Below are 22,225 nucleotides of genomic sequence, written 5' to 3'. Positions count from 1 at the left end.
AACTAAATTGGCTAAATTAAGAGCAGACACGGGACTGACATGGCTTAAGTTGCTCCCCGTTGCCCTCTTCCAGCTGCGGGTTACACCTGCAGGACCGTCCCAGCTCTCTCCCGCTGAGATTCTTTATGGCAGGCCTCTTAGAACTCCCTGGAGCCTGCAGGTTCCCAGACTGGTTCAGTTTCATCAGATGACTGAAGAGATGACCACCTATGTTCTAGCCCTCACGCAAGTGCTCAAGGAACTCCATGGCCAGGTCCACCGGCTCACAAGCCATCGCCCCCAGTACCTAGCTCACTTTCAGTCCAGCCCGGTAGTTATGTCATGGTCAAAAACTGGACTAGGAAGGGATCGGAGCCGCGATGGGACAGGCCCTTCCAAGTTCTCCTTACCACCCCCACAGCAGTTAAAGTGGAGGGGCGAAGTGCTTGGGTCCACCTACATCACTGTAAATTGAGTCCATCTCCACTACTGTAAAAGGTCGGATACTAAACTGCCTCCCTTCTCCAGTGCTATTTTACAGGTGTGGAGCATGATGGAGTGGCTACGCATCGTCTGTATGATATTTGGCCTCACTTCGCTTGGCGTGTTATTGGCGATGGACATGGAAAAGGGGAATATTATGTATCTGTGTAGCCCCAACCAATCTACAAGGTTACATCACCTCTGCAATGGTGATGTTCTTCGCTGCCCCCATATACGAGGACATGGTATCGGCTCATGGAAGGTCATCAAAGTTAAGGAGAATGCAGGAGTCATGAAGCAGTTGCACCGGTCCCGGGGATGGGAAGGGAACATTATATGGACATTGCCTTGTTTTTGGAATACATGTAAATTCGATTTTGGATGTGTTAAGAGTGGTGCAATAAAGGTAAAATCAGGCCGTCAGGAGAGCGTAGGAAGAGTCTATGAGAAAGTGAAAGGGACTAGAGAGAGGACGGGGCGCATGAAAAGGGAAGTACAGCTAGAACGTAGGTTACCGGGAGATACACTTAAGTTAATTAAAGGCCAAACTGAGGAAAACCCGGGTAGTATGAATCTCTTCTACCAGATTTACCACAGCTTGTATGGCCAGGGACGGGTTGTCTGCTACCCAAACCCCGCAGCGGTGTCTAGGTTATTTTCTGTTTCACGCTTTGGGGCACTACCCAAACGGTGGTCCATTGTCAGCATTCCGAACCACTGCCCGAGCAAGTCACTCTTCCTTACGATCCGGATTCAGCACCACCGGCTATTTGCCTTCCCCTTCCTCGGGATAATTCCCATTCACAGTACGATAGGCTGCGACGGTGGAGGGCGTACATACCTAGCCACTTCACTCCCAATAGGGATTCCCGGTCGTACGAGAATTGCTTCAGCAGTGAAGGATACGGCTGTTTGCTGGTAGAGGTGGACACAAATATAACATGTCTGTTTCCCACCTGTGCGGACAGGAGTTGCCATATCACCCAGGCGTCTGGCCAATGCGTTTGTTACAACACCACTTGCGTTCCATTGAACGCCGGCCTCCAGCTCCTTTGTGGCTGGGTGAATGTCTCTCATATCACTGTTGGGACTAGGGCTTTCCGCATTGCTAGGCGGCCCGAATGGGCATTTCAAAGTTGGATAAACTGGGCTACTGGAGGGTCCTTACGCAACCGTTATGCTGATTGTGATGCTAGCCTGCACACGGAGCAAGGATACTACTTTTTATTTAATGGTACAGCGACCAATGTTTTGTCACCCCCATTTCCCCGCCGAATTGCTATAGGGACTCTAGTCCCTACCACAGTCCCCTGCCCTTCGGCGTGGAACCTGCATAATCAGTTAGCACGCCGGGCAGTCTCTGCTGAATTTTGCGAGAACTGGAAAAAACCTCAGGTTCTTGCACCCAACCGGGGCCACTCAGCCGGGTGGGGCATTCTGGGCGTATTGACACTGGGAGGTGTGGGGGGTTCCTTGGCTGTCAGTGATCGGAATTATTTTATTTGCGGCCTTACCATCTTGGGAAATGAAACCTTGGGAGCCCTCGGGGCAATAACCAAGGAGTTGTCTCAGCTACGGTTGTTTGCAATGCAGAACCGGTATGCTCTTGACTATCTTCTGGCCCGTGAGGGTGGGGTATGCGCCATAGTGCAGGGCAAGTGTATCGTAGGAGTTCAAGACTTGACCGCTAACATCACTAAATTTATGGATCGCATACGGGATCACTTGGACGGGATGCAGGATCCTGGCTCTTGGGGTAACTGGGGATTTGGAGGTTGGAAGGACTGGTTGATAAATATGGCCATGTATCGAGTGGTAGCTATCGGCTGCATCTTTGTGGGCCTGGCCATCCTTAAATGTGTGATGGGTAGAATGCGGGGTGCACTGGATCAGATCACCGCCCCAAGAAATTTAACTGTTAAAATCCATGAGGGTGAAGCAGATGAAGGGGGGCTAAGACAGGAATTGGAAATGCAGCGACAGGTCTTTTTAGATGAGGAACCGTAGCTATGGATTGGATAGTTCGGTTATCATGGAATGATAAAAGGAGGGAATGACGAATGTGATATAAAATAGTTACTTTAGAGATATTAGTTAATGTAATGTAGAAATAAGCCACTTTGATTCTGGCAAGTAGAGACAAAGGATTTTAGACCGCATGGAAAAAAGCAGGAAGAGGTGTGTCTATGAGAGTGATGTTGAATTGATAGGGGCCGGAGAAAGGGATTGGAAGTGAGACAATCAGAATAGATCAAACAAGTCAGGAGGGACATAGGATGACCTATGGGTGTCGAGTATGTGAAACTTGATGCCATTTGAATGTATCAGTACTGATCTCTTTGTCTGGGACATTCACTTAGTTCCCGCGCAGCAGAGAGCAACATGTTATCTGTATCACTGTGGACTAGGTAGTTTGCAAGCTGAATAAAATAACTAATGTTATACCTGCAAATCCATCTCGATTTTTATTGAGGCCAGACTGACGGATAAAGAAATTTGGGATTCAACATTTGCGAGGGAAATGAGCTGGAGAGGCTGAATTACCAGTGAAGGAAGTTCAAAAGATACAATATGAGACTTTGATGTGAGCTATGACAGCATTGTTGAAATGGGCCCTGGTAGCTCAGTCGGTAGAGCATCAGACTTTTAATCTGAGAGTCCAGGATTCAAGTCCCTGTCAGGGCTTTGATTTTGGCTCAAGGTGTTTGCTTCCCAATGAATGGTCAGAAATAAAAAATAAAGAATGCAGGATGCTTTATGGAAAGTGGAAGAACCGTGACAACGTCGTGTTTGTCAAATTGCAAGAGCCGTCCTGAATTTTCAAGAATTTTTGCTAGATTTTCAGTGAATGTAAAAACTCTCCTGGTCTTGTCCTGCATTATACCACTGTAGTTTTCTGGCCATGTTTAATCACTTCCCAATTCACAAAATATTTCCTGTTTGTATACTTCTTTCCTGCAGAACTGCTTTTAAATTAATAACTTTCAGAAATAACTGCAATTTTTACAGTTTCAAAAGCCCAGTGCCGATGAATATTTTAGTTTGCACTCTCAAAGTCAGCAGGAGAAATCAACAATACTGATGTTTAATCAAAACAATTGAAATCTGTTCTACACTTGCAAACATGTCATGTAGGTTGGTGCTGTGGCTTAGATGGTTAAAGTGCCTGTCTTGTAAACAGGTGATCCTGAGATCAAATCACAACAATATGTTTACACTTTCAGGTCAAAGCATGTAGCCTGTGAAAAATGCTTGTCCTTTAATGGTAAACGCAGAAAATGTTGACAACATTTCTGTCGTGCTGTCCTTCAAGATTGCTTTTTCTTGATTTATGTCAAACTTGATTCAAACTTCCATATCTCCCACTTTTCACGCAACTTCCATTTTCCTCATCTACTCCATTGCATGTAACCTCGCTTCAGCTCTGAATAAGGGTCACACGGATTTGAAACATTAACTTTGTGTCTGGCTCCACAGACATCCTCAAATTTTATGAACTTTAATCTAATCATTTTTAGTTTCTCATGCAGAGTCACAACATGTGCAGTATTTTCCTTTGAATGCACGACAGGATTGACCTCAGGAAATTCAGTAGGAACATTTTGAATGTCTGTCAGCGATGTCTGTGAGCAAAGATTGAATGATTAAATGATTTACTCTGATGAAGAGTGACGCAGCCTCGAAACGTTAGCTCGGTTCTCTCTTCACAGATGCTGCCAGACCCCCTGAGATTTTCCATAATTTCCTGTTTTTTTTCAAATTTCATAACTGCAGTAATTTGCCTTTTTATTGGACGATATATGTTGCTGCATGTCAGCAAGAACGATTTGGGCGGCATAAAGGATGGGTTGTTTTCTCTGAAGATGTGGCGTTGACAGATCTATTTGCACCCTGAAACTTTGCGATTTGCATAATTTGCTACTTTACTAGATGATCTTACTTGCGTTCACTCTCTGCCACAACAAACAACAGATGACATGCTTTATTACCTCTCTAAAAATACAATCCGTATCTCTGCAGCTTCCCACTGATATCTCAGTGAACTAAACGTAATCATCAATGTCTTGAAGTCCCAGTGCTTGTCCCTGGGTAACAACAGTTGTCACATCACAGGTCACTGGTAAAATGCGAGTCCAAGTTGAAGAATTTGAGAAAGAAAGCCGAAGGGAGGCTGCCGGTCTGCTTGCGAGGGAAATGAGCTGGAGAGGCTGAATGACCAGTGAAGGAAATTCAAAAGATACAATATGAGACTTTGAAGTGAGCTGTGACAAAGTTTTTGGAATGGGCCTTGGTAGCTCAGTCGGTAGAGCATCAGACTTTTAATCTGAGGGTCCAGGGTTCAAGTCACTGTCAGGGTTTCGATTTTGGCTCAAGGCTTCCCAATGAACGGTAGGAAATGAAAGATAAAGAATGCAGGATGCTTCAAGGAAAGTGGAAGAACCGTGACAACGTCGTGTTTGCCAAATTGCAACAGCCGTCCAGAATTTTCAAGAATTGTTGCTAGATTTTCAGTTGATGTTTAAACTCTCTCCTGGACTTGTCCTGCATGATATCACTATAGTTTTCTGGCCATGTTTAATCACTTACCAATTCGCAAAATATTTCCTGTTTGTATACTTCTTTCTTGCAGAAGTGCTTTTAAATTAATAACTTTCAGAAATAACTGCAAACTTTACAGTTTCAAAACCCAGTGCCGATGAATATTTTAATTTGCACTCTCAAAGTCAGCAGGAGAAATCAACAATACTGATGTTTAATCAAAACAATTGAAATCTGTTCCGCACTTGCAAGCCTGTCTTGCAGATTGGTGTTGTGGCTTAGATGGTTAAAGTGCCTGTCTTGTAAACAGTAGATCCTGAGTTAAATCTCAGCAGTACCTTTATACATTCAGGTCAAAGCATGTAGCCTGTGAAGAATTCTCCTCATTTAATGGTGAACACAGAAAATGTTGACAACATTTCTGTGGTACTGACCTTCAAGATTGCTTTCCCTTGTTTTATGTCAAACTTGATTCAAACTTCCATATCTCCCATTTTTCACGCAACTTCCATTTTCCTCATCTACTCCATTGCATGTAACCTCGCTTCAGCTCTGAATAAGGATCACACGGATTTGAAACATTAACTTTGTGTTTGGCTCCACAGACATCCTCAAATTTTATGAGCTTGAATCCAATCATTTTTAGTTTCTCATGCACATTCACAACATGTGCAGTATTGTCCTTTGAATGCACAACAGGATTGACCTCAGGAAATCCAGTAGGAACATTTTGAATGTTTGTCAGCGATGTCTGTGAGCAAAGATTGAACGATTGAATGATTTACTCTGATGAAGAATGACCCTGCCTCGAAACATTAGCTCGGTTCTCTCTTCACAGATGCTGCCAGACCCACTGAGATTTTCCATAATTTCCAGTTTTTTTTAAGATTTCACATCTGCAGTAATTTGCCTTTTTATTGGACGGTATATGTTGCTGCATGTCAGCAAGAACGATTTGGGCGGGATAAAGGATGGGGCGTTTCCCATGAAGATGTGGCATTGACAGATCTATTTACACCCTGAAACTTAGCGATTTGCAGAATTTGCTACTTTACGAGATGAGCTTACTTGCATTCAGACTCTGCCACAACAAACAACAGATGACACGCTTTATTACCTCTCTCAAAATACAACCTGTATCTCTGCAGCTTCCCACTGATATCTCAGCGAACTAAACATAATCTTCAATGTCTTGAAGTCCCAGTGCATGTCCCTGGGTAACAACAGTTGTCACATCACAGGTCATTGGTAAAATGCGAGTCCAAGTTGAAGAATTTGAGAAAGAAAGCCGAAGGGAGGCTGCCGGTCTGCTTGCGAGTGAAATGAGCTGGAGAGGCTGAATGACCAGTGAAGGAAATTCAAAAGATACAATATGAGACTTTGAAGTGAGCTATGAGAACATTTTTGCATTGGGCCCTGGTAGCTCAGTTGATAGAGCATCAGGCTTTTAATCTGATGGTCCAGGGTTCAGGTCCCTGTCAGGGTTTTGATTTTGGCTCAAGGCGTTTGCTTCCCAATGAACGGTCGGAAATAAAAATAAAGAATGCAGGATGCTTTATGGAAAGTGGAAGAACCATGACAACGTCGTGTTTGCCAAATTGCAACAGCCGTCCAGAATTTTCAAGAATTTTTGCTAGATTTTCAGTTGATGTTTAAACTCTCTCCTGGTCTTGTCCTGCATTATACCACTATAGTTTTCTGGCCATGTTTAGTCACTTACCAATTCGCAAAATATTTCCTGTTTGTATGCTCCTTTCCTGCAGAACTGCTTTTAAATTAATAACTTTCAGAAATAACTGCAATCTTTACAGTTTCAAAAGCCCAGTGACAATGAATATTTTAATTTGCACTCTCAAAGTCAGCAGGAGAAATCAACAATACTGATGTTTAATCAAAACAATTGAAATCTGTTCTACACTTGCAAAATTGTCTGGCAGATTGGTGCTGTGGCTTAGATGGTTAAAGCGCCTGTCTTGTAAACAGGAGATCCTGAGTTCAAATCTCAGCAGTACCTTTGTACATACAGGTCAAAGCATGTAACCTGTGAAGAATGCTTCTCATTTAATGGTGAACACAGAAAATGTTGACAACCTTTCTGTGGTACTGACCTTCAAGGTTGCTTTCCCCTGTTTTACGTCAAATTTCCATATCTCCCATTTTTCACGCAACTTCCATTATCCTCATCTACTCCATTGCATGTAACCTCGCTTCAGCTCTGAATAAGGATCACACGGATTTGAAACATTAACTTTGTGTTTGGCTCCACAGACATCCTCAAATGTTATGTGCTTTAATCCAATCATTTTTAGTTTCTCATGCACATTCACAACATGTGCAGTATTTTCCTTTGAATGCACGACAGGATTGACCTCAGGAAATCCAGTAGGAACATGTTGAATGTCTGTCAGCAAAGATTGAATGGTTAAATGATTTACTCTGATGAAGAGTGACGCAGCCTCGAAACGTTCGCTCGGTTCTCTCTTCACAGATGCTGCCAGACCCACTGAGATTTTCCATCATTTCCTGTTTTTTTCAGATTTCACATCTGCAGTAATTTGCCTTTTTATTGGACGATATATGTTGCTGCATGTCAGCAAGAACGATTTGGGCGGGATAAAGGATGGGGCGTTTTCCATGAAGATGTGGCATTTGCAGATCTATTTACACCCTGAAAATTTGCGATTTGCATAATTTGCTACATTACTAGATGAGCTTACTTGAGTTCACACTCTGCCACAACAAACAACAGATGACACGCTTTATTACCTCTCTCAAAATACAACCTGTATCTCTGCAGCTTCCCACTCACATCTCAGCGAACTAAACAAAATCTTCAATGTCTTGAAGTCCCAGTGCATGTCCCTGGGTAACAACAGTTGTCACATCACAGGTCATTGGTAAAATGCGAGTCCAAGTTGAAGAATTTGAGAAAGAAAGCCGAAGGGAGGCTGCCGGTCTGCTTGCGAGGGAAATGAGCTGGAGAGGCTGAATGACCAGTGAAGGAAATTCAAAAGATACAATATGAGACTTTGAAGTGAGCTATGAGAACATTTTTGCATTGGGCCCTGGTAGCTCAGTTGATAGAGCATCAGGCTTTTAATCTGATGGTCCAGGGTTCAGGTCCCTGTCAGGGTTTTGATTTTGGCTCAAGGCGTTTGCTTCCCAATGAACGGTCGGAAATAAAAATAAAGAATGCAGGATGCTTTATGGAAAGTGGAAGAACCATGACAACGTCGTGTTTGCCAAATTGCAACAGCCGTCCAGAATTTTCAAGAATTTTTGCTAGATTTTCAGTTGATGTTTAAACTCTCTCCTGGTCTTGTCCTGCATTATACCACTATAGTTTTCTGGCCATGTTTAATCACTTACCAATTCGCAAAATATTTCCTGTTTGTATGCTCCTTTCCTGCAGAACTGCTTTTAAATTAATAACTTTCAGAAATAACTGCAATCTTTACAGTTTCAAAAGCCCAGTGACAATGAATATTTTAATTTGCACTCTCAAAGTCAGCAGGAGAAATCAACAATACTGATGTTTAATCAAAACAATTGAAATCTGTTCTACACTTGCAAAATTGTCTGGCAGATTGGTGCTGTGGCTTAGATGGTTAAAGCGCCTGTCTTGTAAACAGGAGATCCTGAGTTCAAATCTCAGCAGTACCTTTGTACATACAGGTCAAAGCATGTAACCTGTGAAGAATGCTTCTCATTTAATGGTGAACACAGAAAATGTTGACAACATTTCTGTGGTACTGACCTTCAAGGTTGCTTTCCCCTGTTTTACGTCAAATTTCCATATCTCCCATTTTTCACGCAACTTCCATTATCCTCATCTACTCCATTGCATGTAACCTCGCTTCAGCTCTGAATAAGGATCACACGGATTTGAAACATTAACTTTGTGTTTGGCTCCACAGACATCCTCAAATGTTATGTGCTTTAATCCAATCATTTTTAGTTTCTCATGCACATTCACAACATGTGCAGTATTTTCCTTTGAATGCACGACAGGATTGACCTCAGGAAATCCAGTAGGAACATGTTGAATGTCTGTCAGCAAAGATTGAATGGTTAAATGATTTACTCTGATGAAGAGTGACGCAGCCTCGAAACGTTCGCTCGGTTCTCTCTTCACAGATGCTGCCAGACCCACTGAGATTTTCCATCATTTCCTGTTTTTTTCAGATTTCACATCTGCAGTAATTTGCCTTTTTATTGGACGATATATGTTGCTGCATGTCAGCAAGAACGATTTGGGCGGGATAAAGGATGGGGCGTTTTCCATGAAGATGTGGCATTTGCAGATCTATTTACACCCTGAAAATTTGCGATTTGCATAATTTGCTACATTACTAGATGAGCTTACTTGAGTTCACACTCTGCCACAACAAACAACAGATGACACGCTTTATTACCTCTCTCAAAATACAACCTGTATCTCTGCAGCTTCCCACTCACATCTCAGCGAACTAAACAAAATCTTCAATGTCTTGAAGTCCCAGTGCATGTCCCTGGGTAACAACAGTTGTCACATCACAGGTCATTGGTAAAATGCGAGTCCAAGTTGAAGAATTTGAGAAAGGAAACCGAAGGGAGGCTGCCAGTCTGCTTGCGAGGGAAATGAGCTGGAGAGGCTGAATGACCAGTGAAGGAAATTCAAAAGATACAATATGAGACTTTGAAGTGAGCTGTGAGAACATTTTCAGAATGGGCCTTGGTAGCTCAGTCGGTAGAGCATTAGACTTTTAATCTGAGGGTCCAGGGTTCAAGTCCCTGTCAGGGCTTTGATTTTGGCTCAAGGCGTTTGCTTCCCAATGAACGGTCGGAAATAAAAATAAAGAATGCAGGATGCTTGATGGAAAGTGGAAGAACCGTGACAACGTCGTGTTTGCCAAATTGCAACAGCCGTCCAGAATTTTCAAGAATTTTTGCTAGATTTTCAGTTGATGTTTAAACTCTCTCCTGGACTTGTCCTGCATGATATCACTATAGTTTTCTGGCCATGTTTAATCACTTACCAATTCGCAAAATATTTCCTGTTTGTATACTTCTTTCTTGCAGAACTGCTTTTAAATTAATAACTTTCAGAATAACTGCAATTTTTACAGTTTCAAAAGCCCAGTGCCGATGAATATTTTAATTTGCACTCTCAAAGTCAGCAGGAGAAATCAACAATACTGATGTTTAATCGAAGCAATTGAAATCTGTTCCACACTTGCAAGCCTGTCTTGCAGATTGGTGCTGTGGCTTAGATGGTTAAAGCGCCTGTCTTGTAAACAGGAGATCCTGAATTCAAATCTCAGCAGTACCTTTATACATTCAGGTCAAAGCAGGTAGCCTGTGAAGAATCCTCCTCATTCAATGGTAAACACAGAAAATGTTGACAACATTTCTGTGGTACTGACCTTCAAGATTGCTTTCCCCTGTTTTATGTCAAACTTCCATATCTCCCATTTTTCACGCAACTTCCATTTTCCTCATCTACTCCATTGCATGTAACCTCGCTTCAGCTCTGAATAAGGATCACACAGATTTGAAACATTAACTTTGTGTTTGGCTCCACAGACATCCTCAAATTTTATGAGCTTTCACCCAAGCATTTTTAGTTTCTCATGCAGATTCACAATATGTGCAGTATTTTCCTTTGAATGCACGACAGGATTGACCTCAGGAAATCCAGTAGGAACATTTTGAATGTTTGTCAGCGATGTCTGTGAGCAAAGATGGAATGATTAAATGATTTACTCTGATGAAGAGTGACCCAACTTCGAAACGTTAGCTCGGTTCTCTCTTCACAGATGCTGCCAGACCCACTGAGAATTTCCATCATTTCCTGTTTTAATTCAGATTTCACATCCGCAGTAATTTGCTTTTTTATTGGACGATATATGTTGCTGCATGTTAGCAAGAATGATTCGGGCGGGATAAATTGTTGGGCATTTTCCATGAAGATGTGGTGTTGACAGATCTATTGACACCCTGAAATTTGCGATTTGCATAATTTGTTAGTTTTCTAGATGAGCTTACTTGCGTTCACACTCTGCCACAACAAACAACAGATGGCACGCTTTATTCCCTCTCTCAAAATACAACCTGTATCTCTGCAGCTTCCCACTCACATCTCAGCGAACTAAACATAATCTTCAATGTCTTGAAGTCCCAGTGCATGTCCGTGGGCATCAACAGTTGCCACATCTCAAGTCATTGGTAAAATGCGAGTCCAAGTTGAAGAATTTGAGAAAGGAAACCAAAGGGAGGCTGCCAGTCTGCTTGCGAGGGAAATGAGCTGGAGAGGCTGAATGACCAGTGAAGGAAATTCAAAAGATACAATATGAGACTTTGAAGTGAGCTATGAGAACATTTTTGCATTGGGCCCTGGTAGCTCAGTTGATAGCGCATCAGGCTTTTAATCTGATGATCTAGGGTTCAGGTCCCTGTCAGGGTTTTGATTTTGGCTCAAGGCGTTTGCTTCCCAATGAACGGTCGGAAATAAAAATAAAGAATGCAGGATGCTTTATGGAAAGTGGAAGAACCATGACAACGTCGTGTTTGCCAAATTGCAACAGCCGTCCAGAATTTTCAGGAATTTTTGCTAGATTTTCAGTTGATGTTTAAACTCTCTCCTGGTCTTGTCCTGCATTATACCACTATAGTTTTCTGGCCATGTTTAATCACTTACCAATTCGCAAAATATTTCCTGTTTGTATGCTCCTTTCCTTCAGAACTGCTTTTAAATTAATAACTTTCAGAAATAACTGCAATCTTTACAGTTTCAAAAGCCCAGTGACGATGAATATTTTAATTTGCACTCTCAAAGTCAGCAGGAGAAATCAACAATACTGATGTTTAATCAAAACAATTGAAATCTGATCTACACTTGCAAAACTGTCTGGCAGATTGGTGCTGTGGCTTAGATGGTTAAAGCGCCTGTCTTGTAAACAGGAGATCCTGAGTTCAAATCTCAGCAGTACCTTTGTACATACAGGTCAAAGCATGTCACCTGTGAAGAATGCTTCTCATTTAATGGTGAACACAGAAAATGTTGACAACATTTCTGTGGTACTGACCTTCAAGGTTGTTTTCCCCTGTTTTACGTCAAATTTCCATATCTCCCATTTTTCACGCAACTTCCATTATCCTCATCTACTCCATTGCATGTAACCTCGCTTCAGCTCTGAATAAGGATCACACGGATTTGAAACATTAACTTTGTGTTTGGCTCCACAGACATCCTCAAATGTTATGTGCTTTAATCCAATCATTTTTAGTTTCTCATGCACATTCACAACATGTGCAGTATTTTCCTTTGAATGCACGACAGGATTGACCTCAGGAAATCCAGTAGGAACATGTTGAATGTCTGTCAGCAAAGATTGAATGGTTAAATGATTTACTCTGATGAAGAGTGACGCAGCCTCGAAACGTTCGCTCGGTTCTCTCTTCACAGATGCTGCCAGACCCACTGAGATTTTCCATCATTTCCTGTTTTTTTTCAGATTTCACATCTGCAGTAATTTGCCTTTTTATTGGACGATATATGTTGCTGCATGTCAGCAAGAACGATTTGGGCGGGATAAAGGATGGGGCGTTTTCCATGAAGATGTGGCATTTGCAGATCTATTTACACCCTGAAAATTTGCGATTTGCATAATTTGCTACTTTACTAGATGAGCTTACATGCGTTCACACTCTGCCACAACAAACAACAGATGACACGCTTTATTACCTCTCTCAAAATACAACCTGTATCTCTGCAGCTTCCCACTCACATCTCAGCGAACTAAACATAATCTTCAATGTCTTGAAGTCCCAGTGCATGTCCGTGGGCATCAACAGTTGCCACATCTCAAGTCATTGGTAAAATGCGAGTCCAAGTTGAAGAATTTGAGAAAGGAAACCAAAGGGAGGCTGCCAGTCTGCTTGCGAGGGAAATGAGCTGGAGAGGCTGAATGACCAGTGAAGGAAATTTAAAAGATACAATATGAGACTTTGAAGTGAGCTATGAGAACATTTTTACATTGGGCCCTGGTAGCTCAGTTGATAGAGCATCAGGCTTTTAATCTGATGGTCCAGCGTTCAAGTCCCTGTCAGGGCTTTGATTTTGGCTCAAGGCGTTTGCTTCCCAATGAACGGTCGGAAATAAAAATAAAGAATGCAGGATGCTTTATGGAAAGTGGAAGAACCGTGACAACGTCGTGTTTGCCAAATTGCAACAGCCGTCCAGAATTTTCAAGAATTTTTGCTACATTTTCAGTTGATGTTTAAACTCTCTCCTGGTCTTGTCCTGCATTATACCACTATAGTTTTCTGGCCATGTTTAATCACTTACCAATTCGCAAAATATTTCCTGTTTGTATGCTCCTTTCCTGCAGAACTGCTTTTAAATTAATAACTTTCAGAAATAACTGCAATCTTTACAGTTTCAAAAGCCCAGTGACAATGAATATTTTAATTTGCACTCTCAAAGTCAGCAGGAGAAATCAACAATACTGATGTTTAATCAAAACAATTGAAATCTGTTCTACACTTGCAAAATCGTCTGGCAGATTGGTGCTGTGGCTTAGATGGTTAAAGCGCCTGTCTTGTAAACAGGAGATCCTGAGTTCAAATCTCAGCAGTACCTTTGTACATACAGGTCAAAGCATGTAACCTGTGAAGAATGCTTCTCATTTAATGGTGAACACAGAAAATGTTGACAACATTTCTGTGGTACTGACCTTCAAGGTTGCTTTCCCCTGTTTTACGTCAAATTTCCATATCTCCCATTTTTCACGCAACTTCCATTAACCTCATCTACTCCATTGCATGTAACCTCGCTTCAGCTCTGAATAAGGATCACACGGATTTGAAACATTAACTTTGTGTTTGGCTCCACAGACATCCTCAAATGTTATGTGCTTTAATCCAATCATTTTTAGTTTCTCATGCACATTCACAACATGTGCAGTATTTTCCTTTGAATGCACGACAGGATTGACCTCAGGAAATCCAGTAGGAACATGTTGAATGTCTGTCAGCAAAGATGGAATGATTAAATGATTTACTCTGATGAAGAGTGACCCAACTTCGAAACGTTAGCTCGGTTCTCTCTTCACAGATGCTGCCAGACCCACTGAGAATTTCCATCATTTCCTGTTTTAATTCAGATTTCACATCCGCAGTAATTTGCTTTTTTATTGGACGATATATGTTGCTGCATGTTAGCAAGAATGATTCGGGCGGGATAAATTGTTGGGCATTTTCCATGAAGATGTGGTGTTGACAGATCTATTGACACCCTGAAATTTGCGATTTGCATAATTTGTTAGTTTTCTAGATGAGCTTACTTGCGTTCACACTCTGCCACAACAAACAACAGATGGCACGCTTTATTCCCTCTCTCAAAATACAACCTGTATCTCTGCAGCTTCCCACTCACATCTCAGCGAACTAAACATAATCTTCAATGTCTTGAAGTCCCAGTGCATGTCCGTGGGCATCAACAGTTGCCACATCTCAAGTCATTGGTAAAATGCGAGTCCAAGTTGAAGAATTTGAGAAAGGAAACCAAAGGGAGGCTGCCAGTCTGCTTGCGAGGGAAATGAGCTGGAGAGGCTGAATGACCAGTGAAGGAAATTCAAAAGATACAATATGAGACTTTGAAGTGAGCTATGAGAACATTTTTGCATTGGGCCCTGGTAGCTCAGTTGATAGCGCATCAGGCTTTTAATCTGATGATCTAGGGTTCAGGTCCCTGTCAGGGTTTTGATTTTGGCTCAAGGCGTTTGCTTCCCAATGAACGGTCGGAAATAAAAATAAAGAATGCAGGATGCTTTATGGAAAGTGGAAGAACCATGACAACGTCGTGTTTGCCAAATTGCAACAGCCGTCCAGAATTTTCAAGAATTTTTGCTAGATTTTCAGTTGATGTTTAAACTCTCTCCTGGTCTTGTCCTGCATTATACCACTATAGTTTTCTGGCCATGTTTAATCACTTACCAATTCGCAAAATATTTCCTGTTTGTATGCTCCTTTCCTTCAGAACTGCTTTTAAATTAATAACTTTCAGAAATAACTGCAATCTTTACAGTTTCAAAAGCCCAGTGACGATGAATATTTTAATTTGCACTCTCAAAGTCAGCAGGAGAAATCAACAATACTGATGTTTAATCAAAACAATTGAAATCTGATCTACACTTGCAAAACTGTCTGGCAGATTGGTGCTGTGGCTTAGATGGTTAAAGCGCCTGTCTTGTAAACAGGAGATCCTGAGTTCAAATCTCAGCAGTACCTTTGTACATACAGGTCAAAGCATGTCACCTGTGAAGAATGCTTCTCATTTAATGGTGAACACAGAAAATGTTGACAACATTTCTGTGGTACTGACCTTCAAGGTTGTCTTCCCCTGTTTTACGTCAAATTTCCATATCTCCCATTTTTCACGCAACTTCCATTATCCTCATCTACTCCATTGCATGTAACCTCGCTTCAGCTCTGAATAAGGATCACACGGATTTGAAACATTAACTTTGTGTTTGGCTCCACAGACATCCTCAAATGTTATGTGCTTTAATCCAATCATTTTTAGTTTCTCATGCACATTCACAACATGTGCAGTATTTTCCTTTGAATGCACGACAGGATTGACCTCAGGAAATCCAGTAGGAACATGTTGAATGTCTGTCAGCAAAGATTGAATGGTTAAATGATTTACTCTGATGAAGAGTGACGCAGCCTCGAAACGTTCGCTCGGTTCTCTCTTCACAGATGCTGCCAGACCCACTGAGATTTTCCATCATTTCCTGTTTTTTTTCAGATTTCACATCTGCAGTAATTTGCCTTTTTATTGGACGATATATGTTGCTGCATGTCAGCAAGAACGATTTGGGCGGGATAAAGGATGGGGCGTTTTCCATGAAGATGTGGCATTTGCAGATCTATTTACACCCTGAAAATTTGCGATTTGCATAATTTGCTACTTTACTAGATGAGCTTACATGCGTTCACACTCTGCCACAACAAACAACAGATGACACGCTTTATTACCTCTCTCAAAATACAACCTGTATCTCTGCAGCTTCCCACTCACATCTCAGCGAACTAAACATAATCTTCAATGTCTTGAAGTCCCAGTGCATGTCCGTGGGCATCAACAGTTGCCACATCTCAAGTCATTGGTAAAATGCGAGTCCAAGTTGAAGAATTTGAGAAAGGAAACCAAAGGGAGGCTGCCAGTCTGCTTGCGAGGGAAATGAGCTGGAGAGGCTGAATGACCAGTGAAGGAAATTTAAAAGATACAATATGAGACTTTGAAGTGAGCTATGAGAACATTTTTACATTGGGCCCTGGTAGCTCAGTTGATAGAGCATCAGGCTTTTAATCTGATGGTCCAGGGTTCAAGTCCCTGTCAGGGCTTTGATTTTGGCTCAAGGCGTTTGCTTCCCAATGAACGGTCGGAAATAAAAATAAAGAATGCAGGATGCTTTATGGAAAGTGGAAGAACCGTGACAACGTCGTGTTTGCCAAATTGCAACAGCCGTCCAGAATTTTCAAGAATTTTTGCTACATTTTCAGTTGATGTTTAAACTCTCTCCTGGTCTTGTCCTGCATTATACCACTATAGTTTTCTGGCCATGTTTAATCACTTACCAATTCGCAAAATATTTCCTGTTTGTATGCTCCTTTCCTGCAGAACTGCTTTTAAATTAATAACTTTCAGAAATAACTGCAATCTTTACAGTTTCAAAAGCCCAGTGACAATGAATATTTTAATTTGCACTCTCAAAGTCAGCAGGAGAAATCAACAATACTGATGTTTAATCAAAACAATTGAAATCTGTTCTACACTTGCAAAATCGTCTGGCAGATTGGTGCTGTGGCTTAGATGGTTAAAGCGCCTGTCTTGTAAACAGGAGATCCTGAGTTCAAATCTCAGCAGTACCTTTGTACATACAGGTCAAAGCATGTAACCTGTGAAGAATGCTTCTCATTTAATGGTGAACACAGAAAATGTTGACAACATTTCTGTGGTACTGACCTTCAAGGTTGCTTTCCCCTGTTTTACGTCAAATTTCCATATCTCCCATTTTTCACGCAACTTCCATTAACCTCATCTACTCCATTGCATGTAACCTCGCTTCAGCTCTGAATAAGGATCACACGGATTTGAAACATTAACTTTGTGTTTGGCTCCACAGACATCCTCAAATGTTATGTGCTTTAATCCAATCATTTTTAGTTTCTCATGCACATTCACAACATGTGCAGTATTTTCCTTTGAATGCACGACAGGATTGACCTCAGGAAATCCAGTAGGAACATGTTGAATGTCTGTCAGCAAAGATGGAATGATTAAATGATTTACTCTGATGAAGAGTGACCCAACTTCGAAACGTTAGCTCGGTTCTCTCTTCACAGATGCTGCCAGACCCACTGAGAATTTCCATCATTTCCTGTTTTAATTCAGATTTCACATCCGCAGTAATTTGCTTTTTTATTGGACGATATATGTTGCTGCATGTTAGCAAGAATGATTCGGGCGGGATAAATTGTTGGGCATTTTCCATGAAGATGTGGTGTTGACAGATCTATTGACACCCTGAAATTTGCGATTTGCATAATTTGTTAGTTTTCTAGATGAGCTTACTTGCGTTCACACTCTGCCACAACAAACAACAGATGGCACGCTTTATTCCCTCTCTCAAAATACAACCTGTATCTCTGCAGCTTCCCACTCACATCTCAGCGAACTAAACATAATCTTCAATGTCTTGAAGTCCCAGTGCATGTCCGTGGGCATCAACAGTTGCCACATCTCAAGTCATTGGTAAAATGCGAGTCCAAGTTGAAGAATTTGAGAAAGGAAACCAAAGGGAGGCTGCCAGTCTGCTTGCGAGGGAAATGAGCTGGAGAGGCTGAATGACCAGTGAAGGAAATTCAAAAGATACAATATGAGACTTTGAAGTGAGCTATGAGAACATTTTTGCATTGGGCCCTGGTAGCTCAGTTGATAGCGCATCAGGCTTTTAATCTGATGATCTAGGGTTCAGGTCCCTGTCAGGGTTTTGATTTTGGCTCAAGGCGTTTGCTTCCCAATGAACGGTCGGAAATAAAAATAAAGAATGCAGGATGCTTTATGGAAAGTGGAAGAACCATGACAACGTCGTGTTTGCCAAATTGCAACAGCCGTCCAGAATTTTCAAGAATTTTTGCTAGATTTTCAGTTGATGTTTAAACTCTCTCCTGGTCTTGTCCTGCATTATACCACTATAGTTTTCTGGCCATGTTTAATCACTTACCAATTCGCAAAATATTTCCTGTTTGTATGCTCCTTTCCTTCAGAACTGCTTTTAAATTAATAACTTTCAGAAATAACTGCAATCTTTACAGTTTCAAAAGCCCAGTGACGATGAATATTTTAATTTGCACTCTCAAAGTCAGCAGGAGAAATCAACAATACTGATGTTTAATCAAAACAATTGAAATCTGATCTACACTTGCAAAACTGTCTGGCAGATTGGTGCTGTGGCTTAGATGGTTAAAGCGCCTGTCTTGTAAACAGGAGATCCTGAGTTCAAATCTCAGCAGTACCTTTGTACATACAGGTCAAAGCATGTCACCTGTGAAGAATGCTTCTCATTTAATGGTGAACACAGAAAATGTTGACAACATTTCTGTGGTACTGACCTTCAAGGTTGTCTTCCCCTGTTTTACGTCAAATTTCCATATCTCCCATTTTTCACGCAACTTCCATTATCCTCATCTACTCCATTGCATGTAACCTCGCTTCAGCTCTGAATAAGGATCACACGGATTTGAAACATTAACTTTGTGTTTGGCTCCACAGACATCCTCAAATGTTATGTGCTTTAATCCAATCATTTTTAGTTTCTCATGCACATTCACAACATGTGCAGTATTTTCCTTTGAATGCACGACAGGATTGACCTCAGGAAATCCAGTAGGAACATGTTGAATGTCTGTCAGCAAAGATTGAATGGTTAAATGATTTACTCTGATGAAGAGTGACGCAGCCTCGAAACGTTCGCTCGGTTCTCTCTTCACAGATGCTGCCAGACCCACTGAGATTTTCCATCATTTCCTGTTTTTTTTCAGATTTCACATCTGCAGTAATTTGCCTTTTTATTGGACGATATATGTTGCTGCATGTCAGCAAGAACGATTTGGGCGGGATAAAGGATGGGGCGTTTTCCATGAAGATGTGGCATTTGCAGATCTATTTACACCCTGAAAATTTGCGATTTGCATAATTTGCTACTTTACTAGATGAGCTTACATGCGTTCACACTCTGCCACAACAAACAACAGATGACACGCTTTATTACCTCTCTCAAAATACAACCTGTATCTCTGCAGCTTCCCACTCACATCTCAGCGAACTAAACATAATCTTCAATGTCTTGAAGTCCCAGTGCATGTCCGTGGGCATCAACAGTTGCCACATCTCAAGTCATTGGTAAAATGCGAGTCCAAGTTGAAGAATTTGAGAAAGGAAACCAAAGGGAGGCTGCCAGTCTGCTTGCGAGGGAAATGAGCTGGAGAGGCTGAATGACCAGTGAAGGAAATTTAAAAGATACAATATGAGACTTTGAAGTGAGCTATGAGAACATTTTTACATTGGGCCCTGGTAGCTCAGTTGATAGAGCATCAGGCTTTTAATCTGATGGTCCAGGGTTCAAGTCCCTGTCAGGGCTTTGATTTTGGCTCAAGGCGTTTGCTTCCCAATGAACGGTCGGAAATAAAAATAAAGAATGCAGGATGCTTTATGGAAAGTGGAAGAACCGTGACAACGTCGTGTTTGCCAAATTGCAACAGCCGTCCAGAATTTTCAAGAATTTTTGCTACATTTTCAGTTGATGTTTAAACTCTCTCCTGGTCTTGTCCTGCATTATACCACTATAGTTTTCTGGCCATGTTTAATCACTTACCAATTCGCAAAATATTTCCTGTTTGTATGCTCCTTTCCTGCAGAACTGCTTTTAAATTAATAACTTTCAGAAATAACTGCAATCTTTACAGTTTCAAAAGCCCAGTGACAATGAATATTTTAATTTGCACTCTCAAAGTCAGCAGGAGAAATCAACAATACTGATGTTTAATCAAAACAATTGAAATCTGTTCTACACTTGCAAAATCGTCTGGCAGATTGGTGCTGTGGCTTAGATGGTTAAAGCGCCTGTCTTGTAAACAGGAGATCCTGAGTTCAAATCTCAGCAGTACCTTTGTACATACAGGTCAAAGCATGTAACCTGTGAAGAATGCTTCTCATTTAATGGTGAACACAGAAAATGTTGACAACATTTCTGTGGTACTGACCTTCAAGGTTGCTTTCCCCTGTTTTACGTCAAATTTCCATATCTCCCATTTTTCACGCAACTTCCATTATCCTCATCTACTCCATTGCATGTAACCTCGCTTCAGCTCTGAATAAGGATCACACGGATTTGAAACATTAACTTTGTGTTTGGCTCCACAGACATCCTCAAATGTTATGTGCTTTAATCCAATCATTTTTAGTTTCTCATGCACATTCACAACATGTGCAGTATTTTCCTTTGAATGCACGACAGGATTGACCTCAGGAAATCCAGTAGGAACATGTTGAATGTCTGTCAGCAAAGATTGAATGGTTAAATGATTTACTCTGATGAAGAGTGACGCAGCCTCGAAACGTTCGCTCGGTTCTCTCTTCACAGATGCTGCCAGACCCACTGAGATTTTCCATCATTTCCTGTTTTTTTCAGATTTCACATCTGCAGTAATTTGCCTTTTTATTGGACGATATATGTTGCTGCATGTCAGCAAGAACGATTTGGGCGGGATAAAGGATGGGGCGTTTTCCATGAAGATGTGGCATTTGCAGATCTATTTACACCCTGAAAATTTGCGATTTGCATAATTTGCTACATTACTAGATGAGCTTACTTGAGTTCACACTCTGCCACAACAAACAACAGATGACACGCTTTATTACCTCTCTCAAAATACAACCTGTATCTCTGCAGCTTCCCACTCACATCTCAGCGAACTAAACAAAATCTTCAATGTCTTGAAGTCCCAGTGCATGTCCCTGGGTAACAACAGTTGTCACATCACAGGTCATTGGTAAAATGCGAGTCCAAGTTGAAGAATTTGAGAAAGGAAACCAAAGGGAGGCTGCCAGTCTGCTTGCGAGGGAAATGAGCTGGAGAGGCTGAATGACCAGTGAAGGAAATTCAAAAGATACAATATGAGACTTTGAAGTGAGCTATGAGAACATTTTTGCATTGGGCCCTGGTAGCTCAGTTGATAGAGCATCAGGCTTTTAATCTGATGGTCCAGGGTTCAAGTCCCTGTCAGGGTTTTGATTTTGGCTCAAGGCGTTTGCTTCCCAATGAACGGTCGGAAATAAAAATAAAGAATGCAGGATGCTTTATGGAAAGTGGAAGAACCATGACAACGTCGTGTTTGCCAAATTGCAACAGCCGTCCAGAATTTTCAAGAATTTTTGCTAGATTTTCAGTTGATGTTTAAACTCTCTCCTGGTCTTGTCCTGCATTATACCACTATAGTTTTCTGGCCATGTTTAATCACTTACCAATTCGCAAAATATTTCCTGTTTGTATGCTCCTTTCCTGCAGAACTGCTTTTAAATTAATAACTTTCAGAAATAACTGCAATCTTTACAGTTTCAAAAGCCCAGTGACAATGAATATTTTAATTTGCACTCTCAAAGTCAGCAGGAGAAATCAACAATACTGATGTTTAATCAAAACAATTGAAATCTGTTCTACACTTGCAAAATTGTCTGGCAGATTGGTGCTGTGGCTTAGATGGTTAAAGTGCCTGTCTTGTAAACAGGAGATCCTGAATTCAAATCTCAGCAGTACCTTTATACATTCAGGTCAAAGCATGTAGCCTGTGAAGAATCCTCCTCATTCAATGGTAAACACAGAAAATGTTGACAACATTTCTGTGGTACTGACCTTCAAGATTGCTTTCCCCTGTTTTATGTCAAACTTCCATATCTCCCATTTTTCACGCAACTTCCATTTTCCTCATCTACTCCATTGCATGTAACCTCGCTTCAGCTCTGAATAAGGATCACACGGATTTGAAACATTAACTTTGTGTTTGGCTCCACAGACATCCTCAAATTTTATGAGCTTTCACCCAAGCATTTTTAGTTTCTCATGCAGATTCACAATATGTGCAGTATTTTCCTTTGAATGCACGACAGGATTGA

General features: G+C 41.3%; 16 non-coding genes across 16 annotated transcripts; all 16 read left to right on the top strand.

Moving 5' to 3' along the window:
• The first annotated feature begins 3,074 nt into the window (after positions 1-3,074).
• Positions 3,075-3,147, top strand: trnak-uuu (transfer RNA lysine (anticodon UUU)). The gene has a single exon. It is a non-coding gene; the product is annotated as a tRNA-Lys (tRNA).
• Positions 3,148-4,747: 1,600 nt separating this feature from the next.
• trnak-uuu (transfer RNA lysine (anticodon UUU)) lies at positions 4,748-4,820 on the top strand. Its single transcript has one exon. It is a non-coding gene; the product is annotated as a tRNA-Lys (tRNA).
• A 2,121-nt stretch (positions 4,821-6,941) lies between these two features.
• Positions 6,942-7,015, top strand: trnat-ugu (transfer RNA threonine (anticodon UGU)). The gene has a single exon. It is a non-coding gene; the product is annotated as a tRNA-Thr (tRNA).
• Positions 7,016-8,590: 1,575 nt separating this feature from the next.
• On the top strand, positions 8,591-8,664 carry trnat-ugu (transfer RNA threonine (anticodon UGU)). The gene has a single exon. It is a non-coding gene; the product is annotated as a tRNA-Thr (tRNA).
• A 1,048-nt stretch (positions 8,665-9,712) lies between these two features.
• On the top strand, positions 9,713-9,785 carry trnak-uuu (transfer RNA lysine (anticodon UUU)). Its single transcript has one exon. It is a non-coding gene; the product is annotated as a tRNA-Lys (tRNA).
• Positions 9,786-10,238: 453 nt separating this feature from the next.
• On the top strand, positions 10,239-10,312 carry trnat-ugu (transfer RNA threonine (anticodon UGU)). The gene has a single exon. It is a non-coding gene; the product is annotated as a tRNA-Thr (tRNA).
• Positions 10,313-11,900: 1,588 nt separating this feature from the next.
• trnat-ugu (transfer RNA threonine (anticodon UGU)) lies at positions 11,901-11,974 on the top strand. Its single transcript has one exon. It is a non-coding gene; the product is annotated as a tRNA-Thr (tRNA).
• Positions 11,975-13,550: 1,576 nt separating this feature from the next.
• trnat-ugu (transfer RNA threonine (anticodon UGU)) lies at positions 13,551-13,624 on the top strand. The gene has a single exon. It is a non-coding gene; the product is annotated as a tRNA-Thr (tRNA).
• Positions 13,625-15,199: 1,575 nt separating this feature from the next.
• On the top strand, positions 15,200-15,273 carry trnat-ugu (transfer RNA threonine (anticodon UGU)). Its single transcript has one exon. It is a non-coding gene; the product is annotated as a tRNA-Thr (tRNA).
• A 1,049-nt stretch (positions 15,274-16,322) lies between these two features.
• Positions 16,323-16,395, top strand: trnak-uuu (transfer RNA lysine (anticodon UUU)). Its single transcript has one exon. It is a non-coding gene; the product is annotated as a tRNA-Lys (tRNA).
• A 454-nt stretch (positions 16,396-16,849) lies between these two features.
• On the top strand, positions 16,850-16,923 carry trnat-ugu (transfer RNA threonine (anticodon UGU)). Its single transcript has one exon. It is a non-coding gene; the product is annotated as a tRNA-Thr (tRNA).
• A 1,575-nt stretch (positions 16,924-18,498) lies between these two features.
• Positions 18,499-18,572, top strand: trnat-ugu (transfer RNA threonine (anticodon UGU)). Its single transcript has one exon. It is a non-coding gene; the product is annotated as a tRNA-Thr (tRNA).
• A 1,049-nt stretch (positions 18,573-19,621) lies between these two features.
• trnak-uuu (transfer RNA lysine (anticodon UUU)) lies at positions 19,622-19,694 on the top strand. The gene has a single exon. It is a non-coding gene; the product is annotated as a tRNA-Lys (tRNA).
• A 454-nt stretch (positions 19,695-20,148) lies between these two features.
• On the top strand, positions 20,149-20,222 carry trnat-ugu (transfer RNA threonine (anticodon UGU)). Its single transcript has one exon. It is a non-coding gene; the product is annotated as a tRNA-Thr (tRNA).
• Positions 20,223-21,270: 1,048 nt separating this feature from the next.
• trnak-uuu (transfer RNA lysine (anticodon UUU)) lies at positions 21,271-21,343 on the top strand. The gene has a single exon. It is a non-coding gene; the product is annotated as a tRNA-Lys (tRNA).
• Positions 21,344-21,797: 454 nt separating this feature from the next.
• Positions 21,798-21,871, top strand: trnat-ugu (transfer RNA threonine (anticodon UGU)). The gene has a single exon. It is a non-coding gene; the product is annotated as a tRNA-Thr (tRNA).
• The last annotated feature ends 354 nt before the right edge of the window (positions 21,872-22,225 follow it).

Source organism: Scyliorhinus torazame, chromosome 4 (genome assembly GCF_047496885.1).
Source record: "Scyliorhinus torazame isolate Kashiwa2021f chromosome 4, sScyTor2.1, whole genome shotgun sequence".
NCBI classification, from domain to species: Eukaryota; Metazoa; Chordata; class Chondrichthyes; order Carcharhiniformes; family Scyliorhinidae; genus Scyliorhinus; species Scyliorhinus torazame.
The sequence above is the reverse complement of the archived record's forward strand: the minus strand, read 5'-3'. Positions and strand labels throughout refer to the sequence as shown.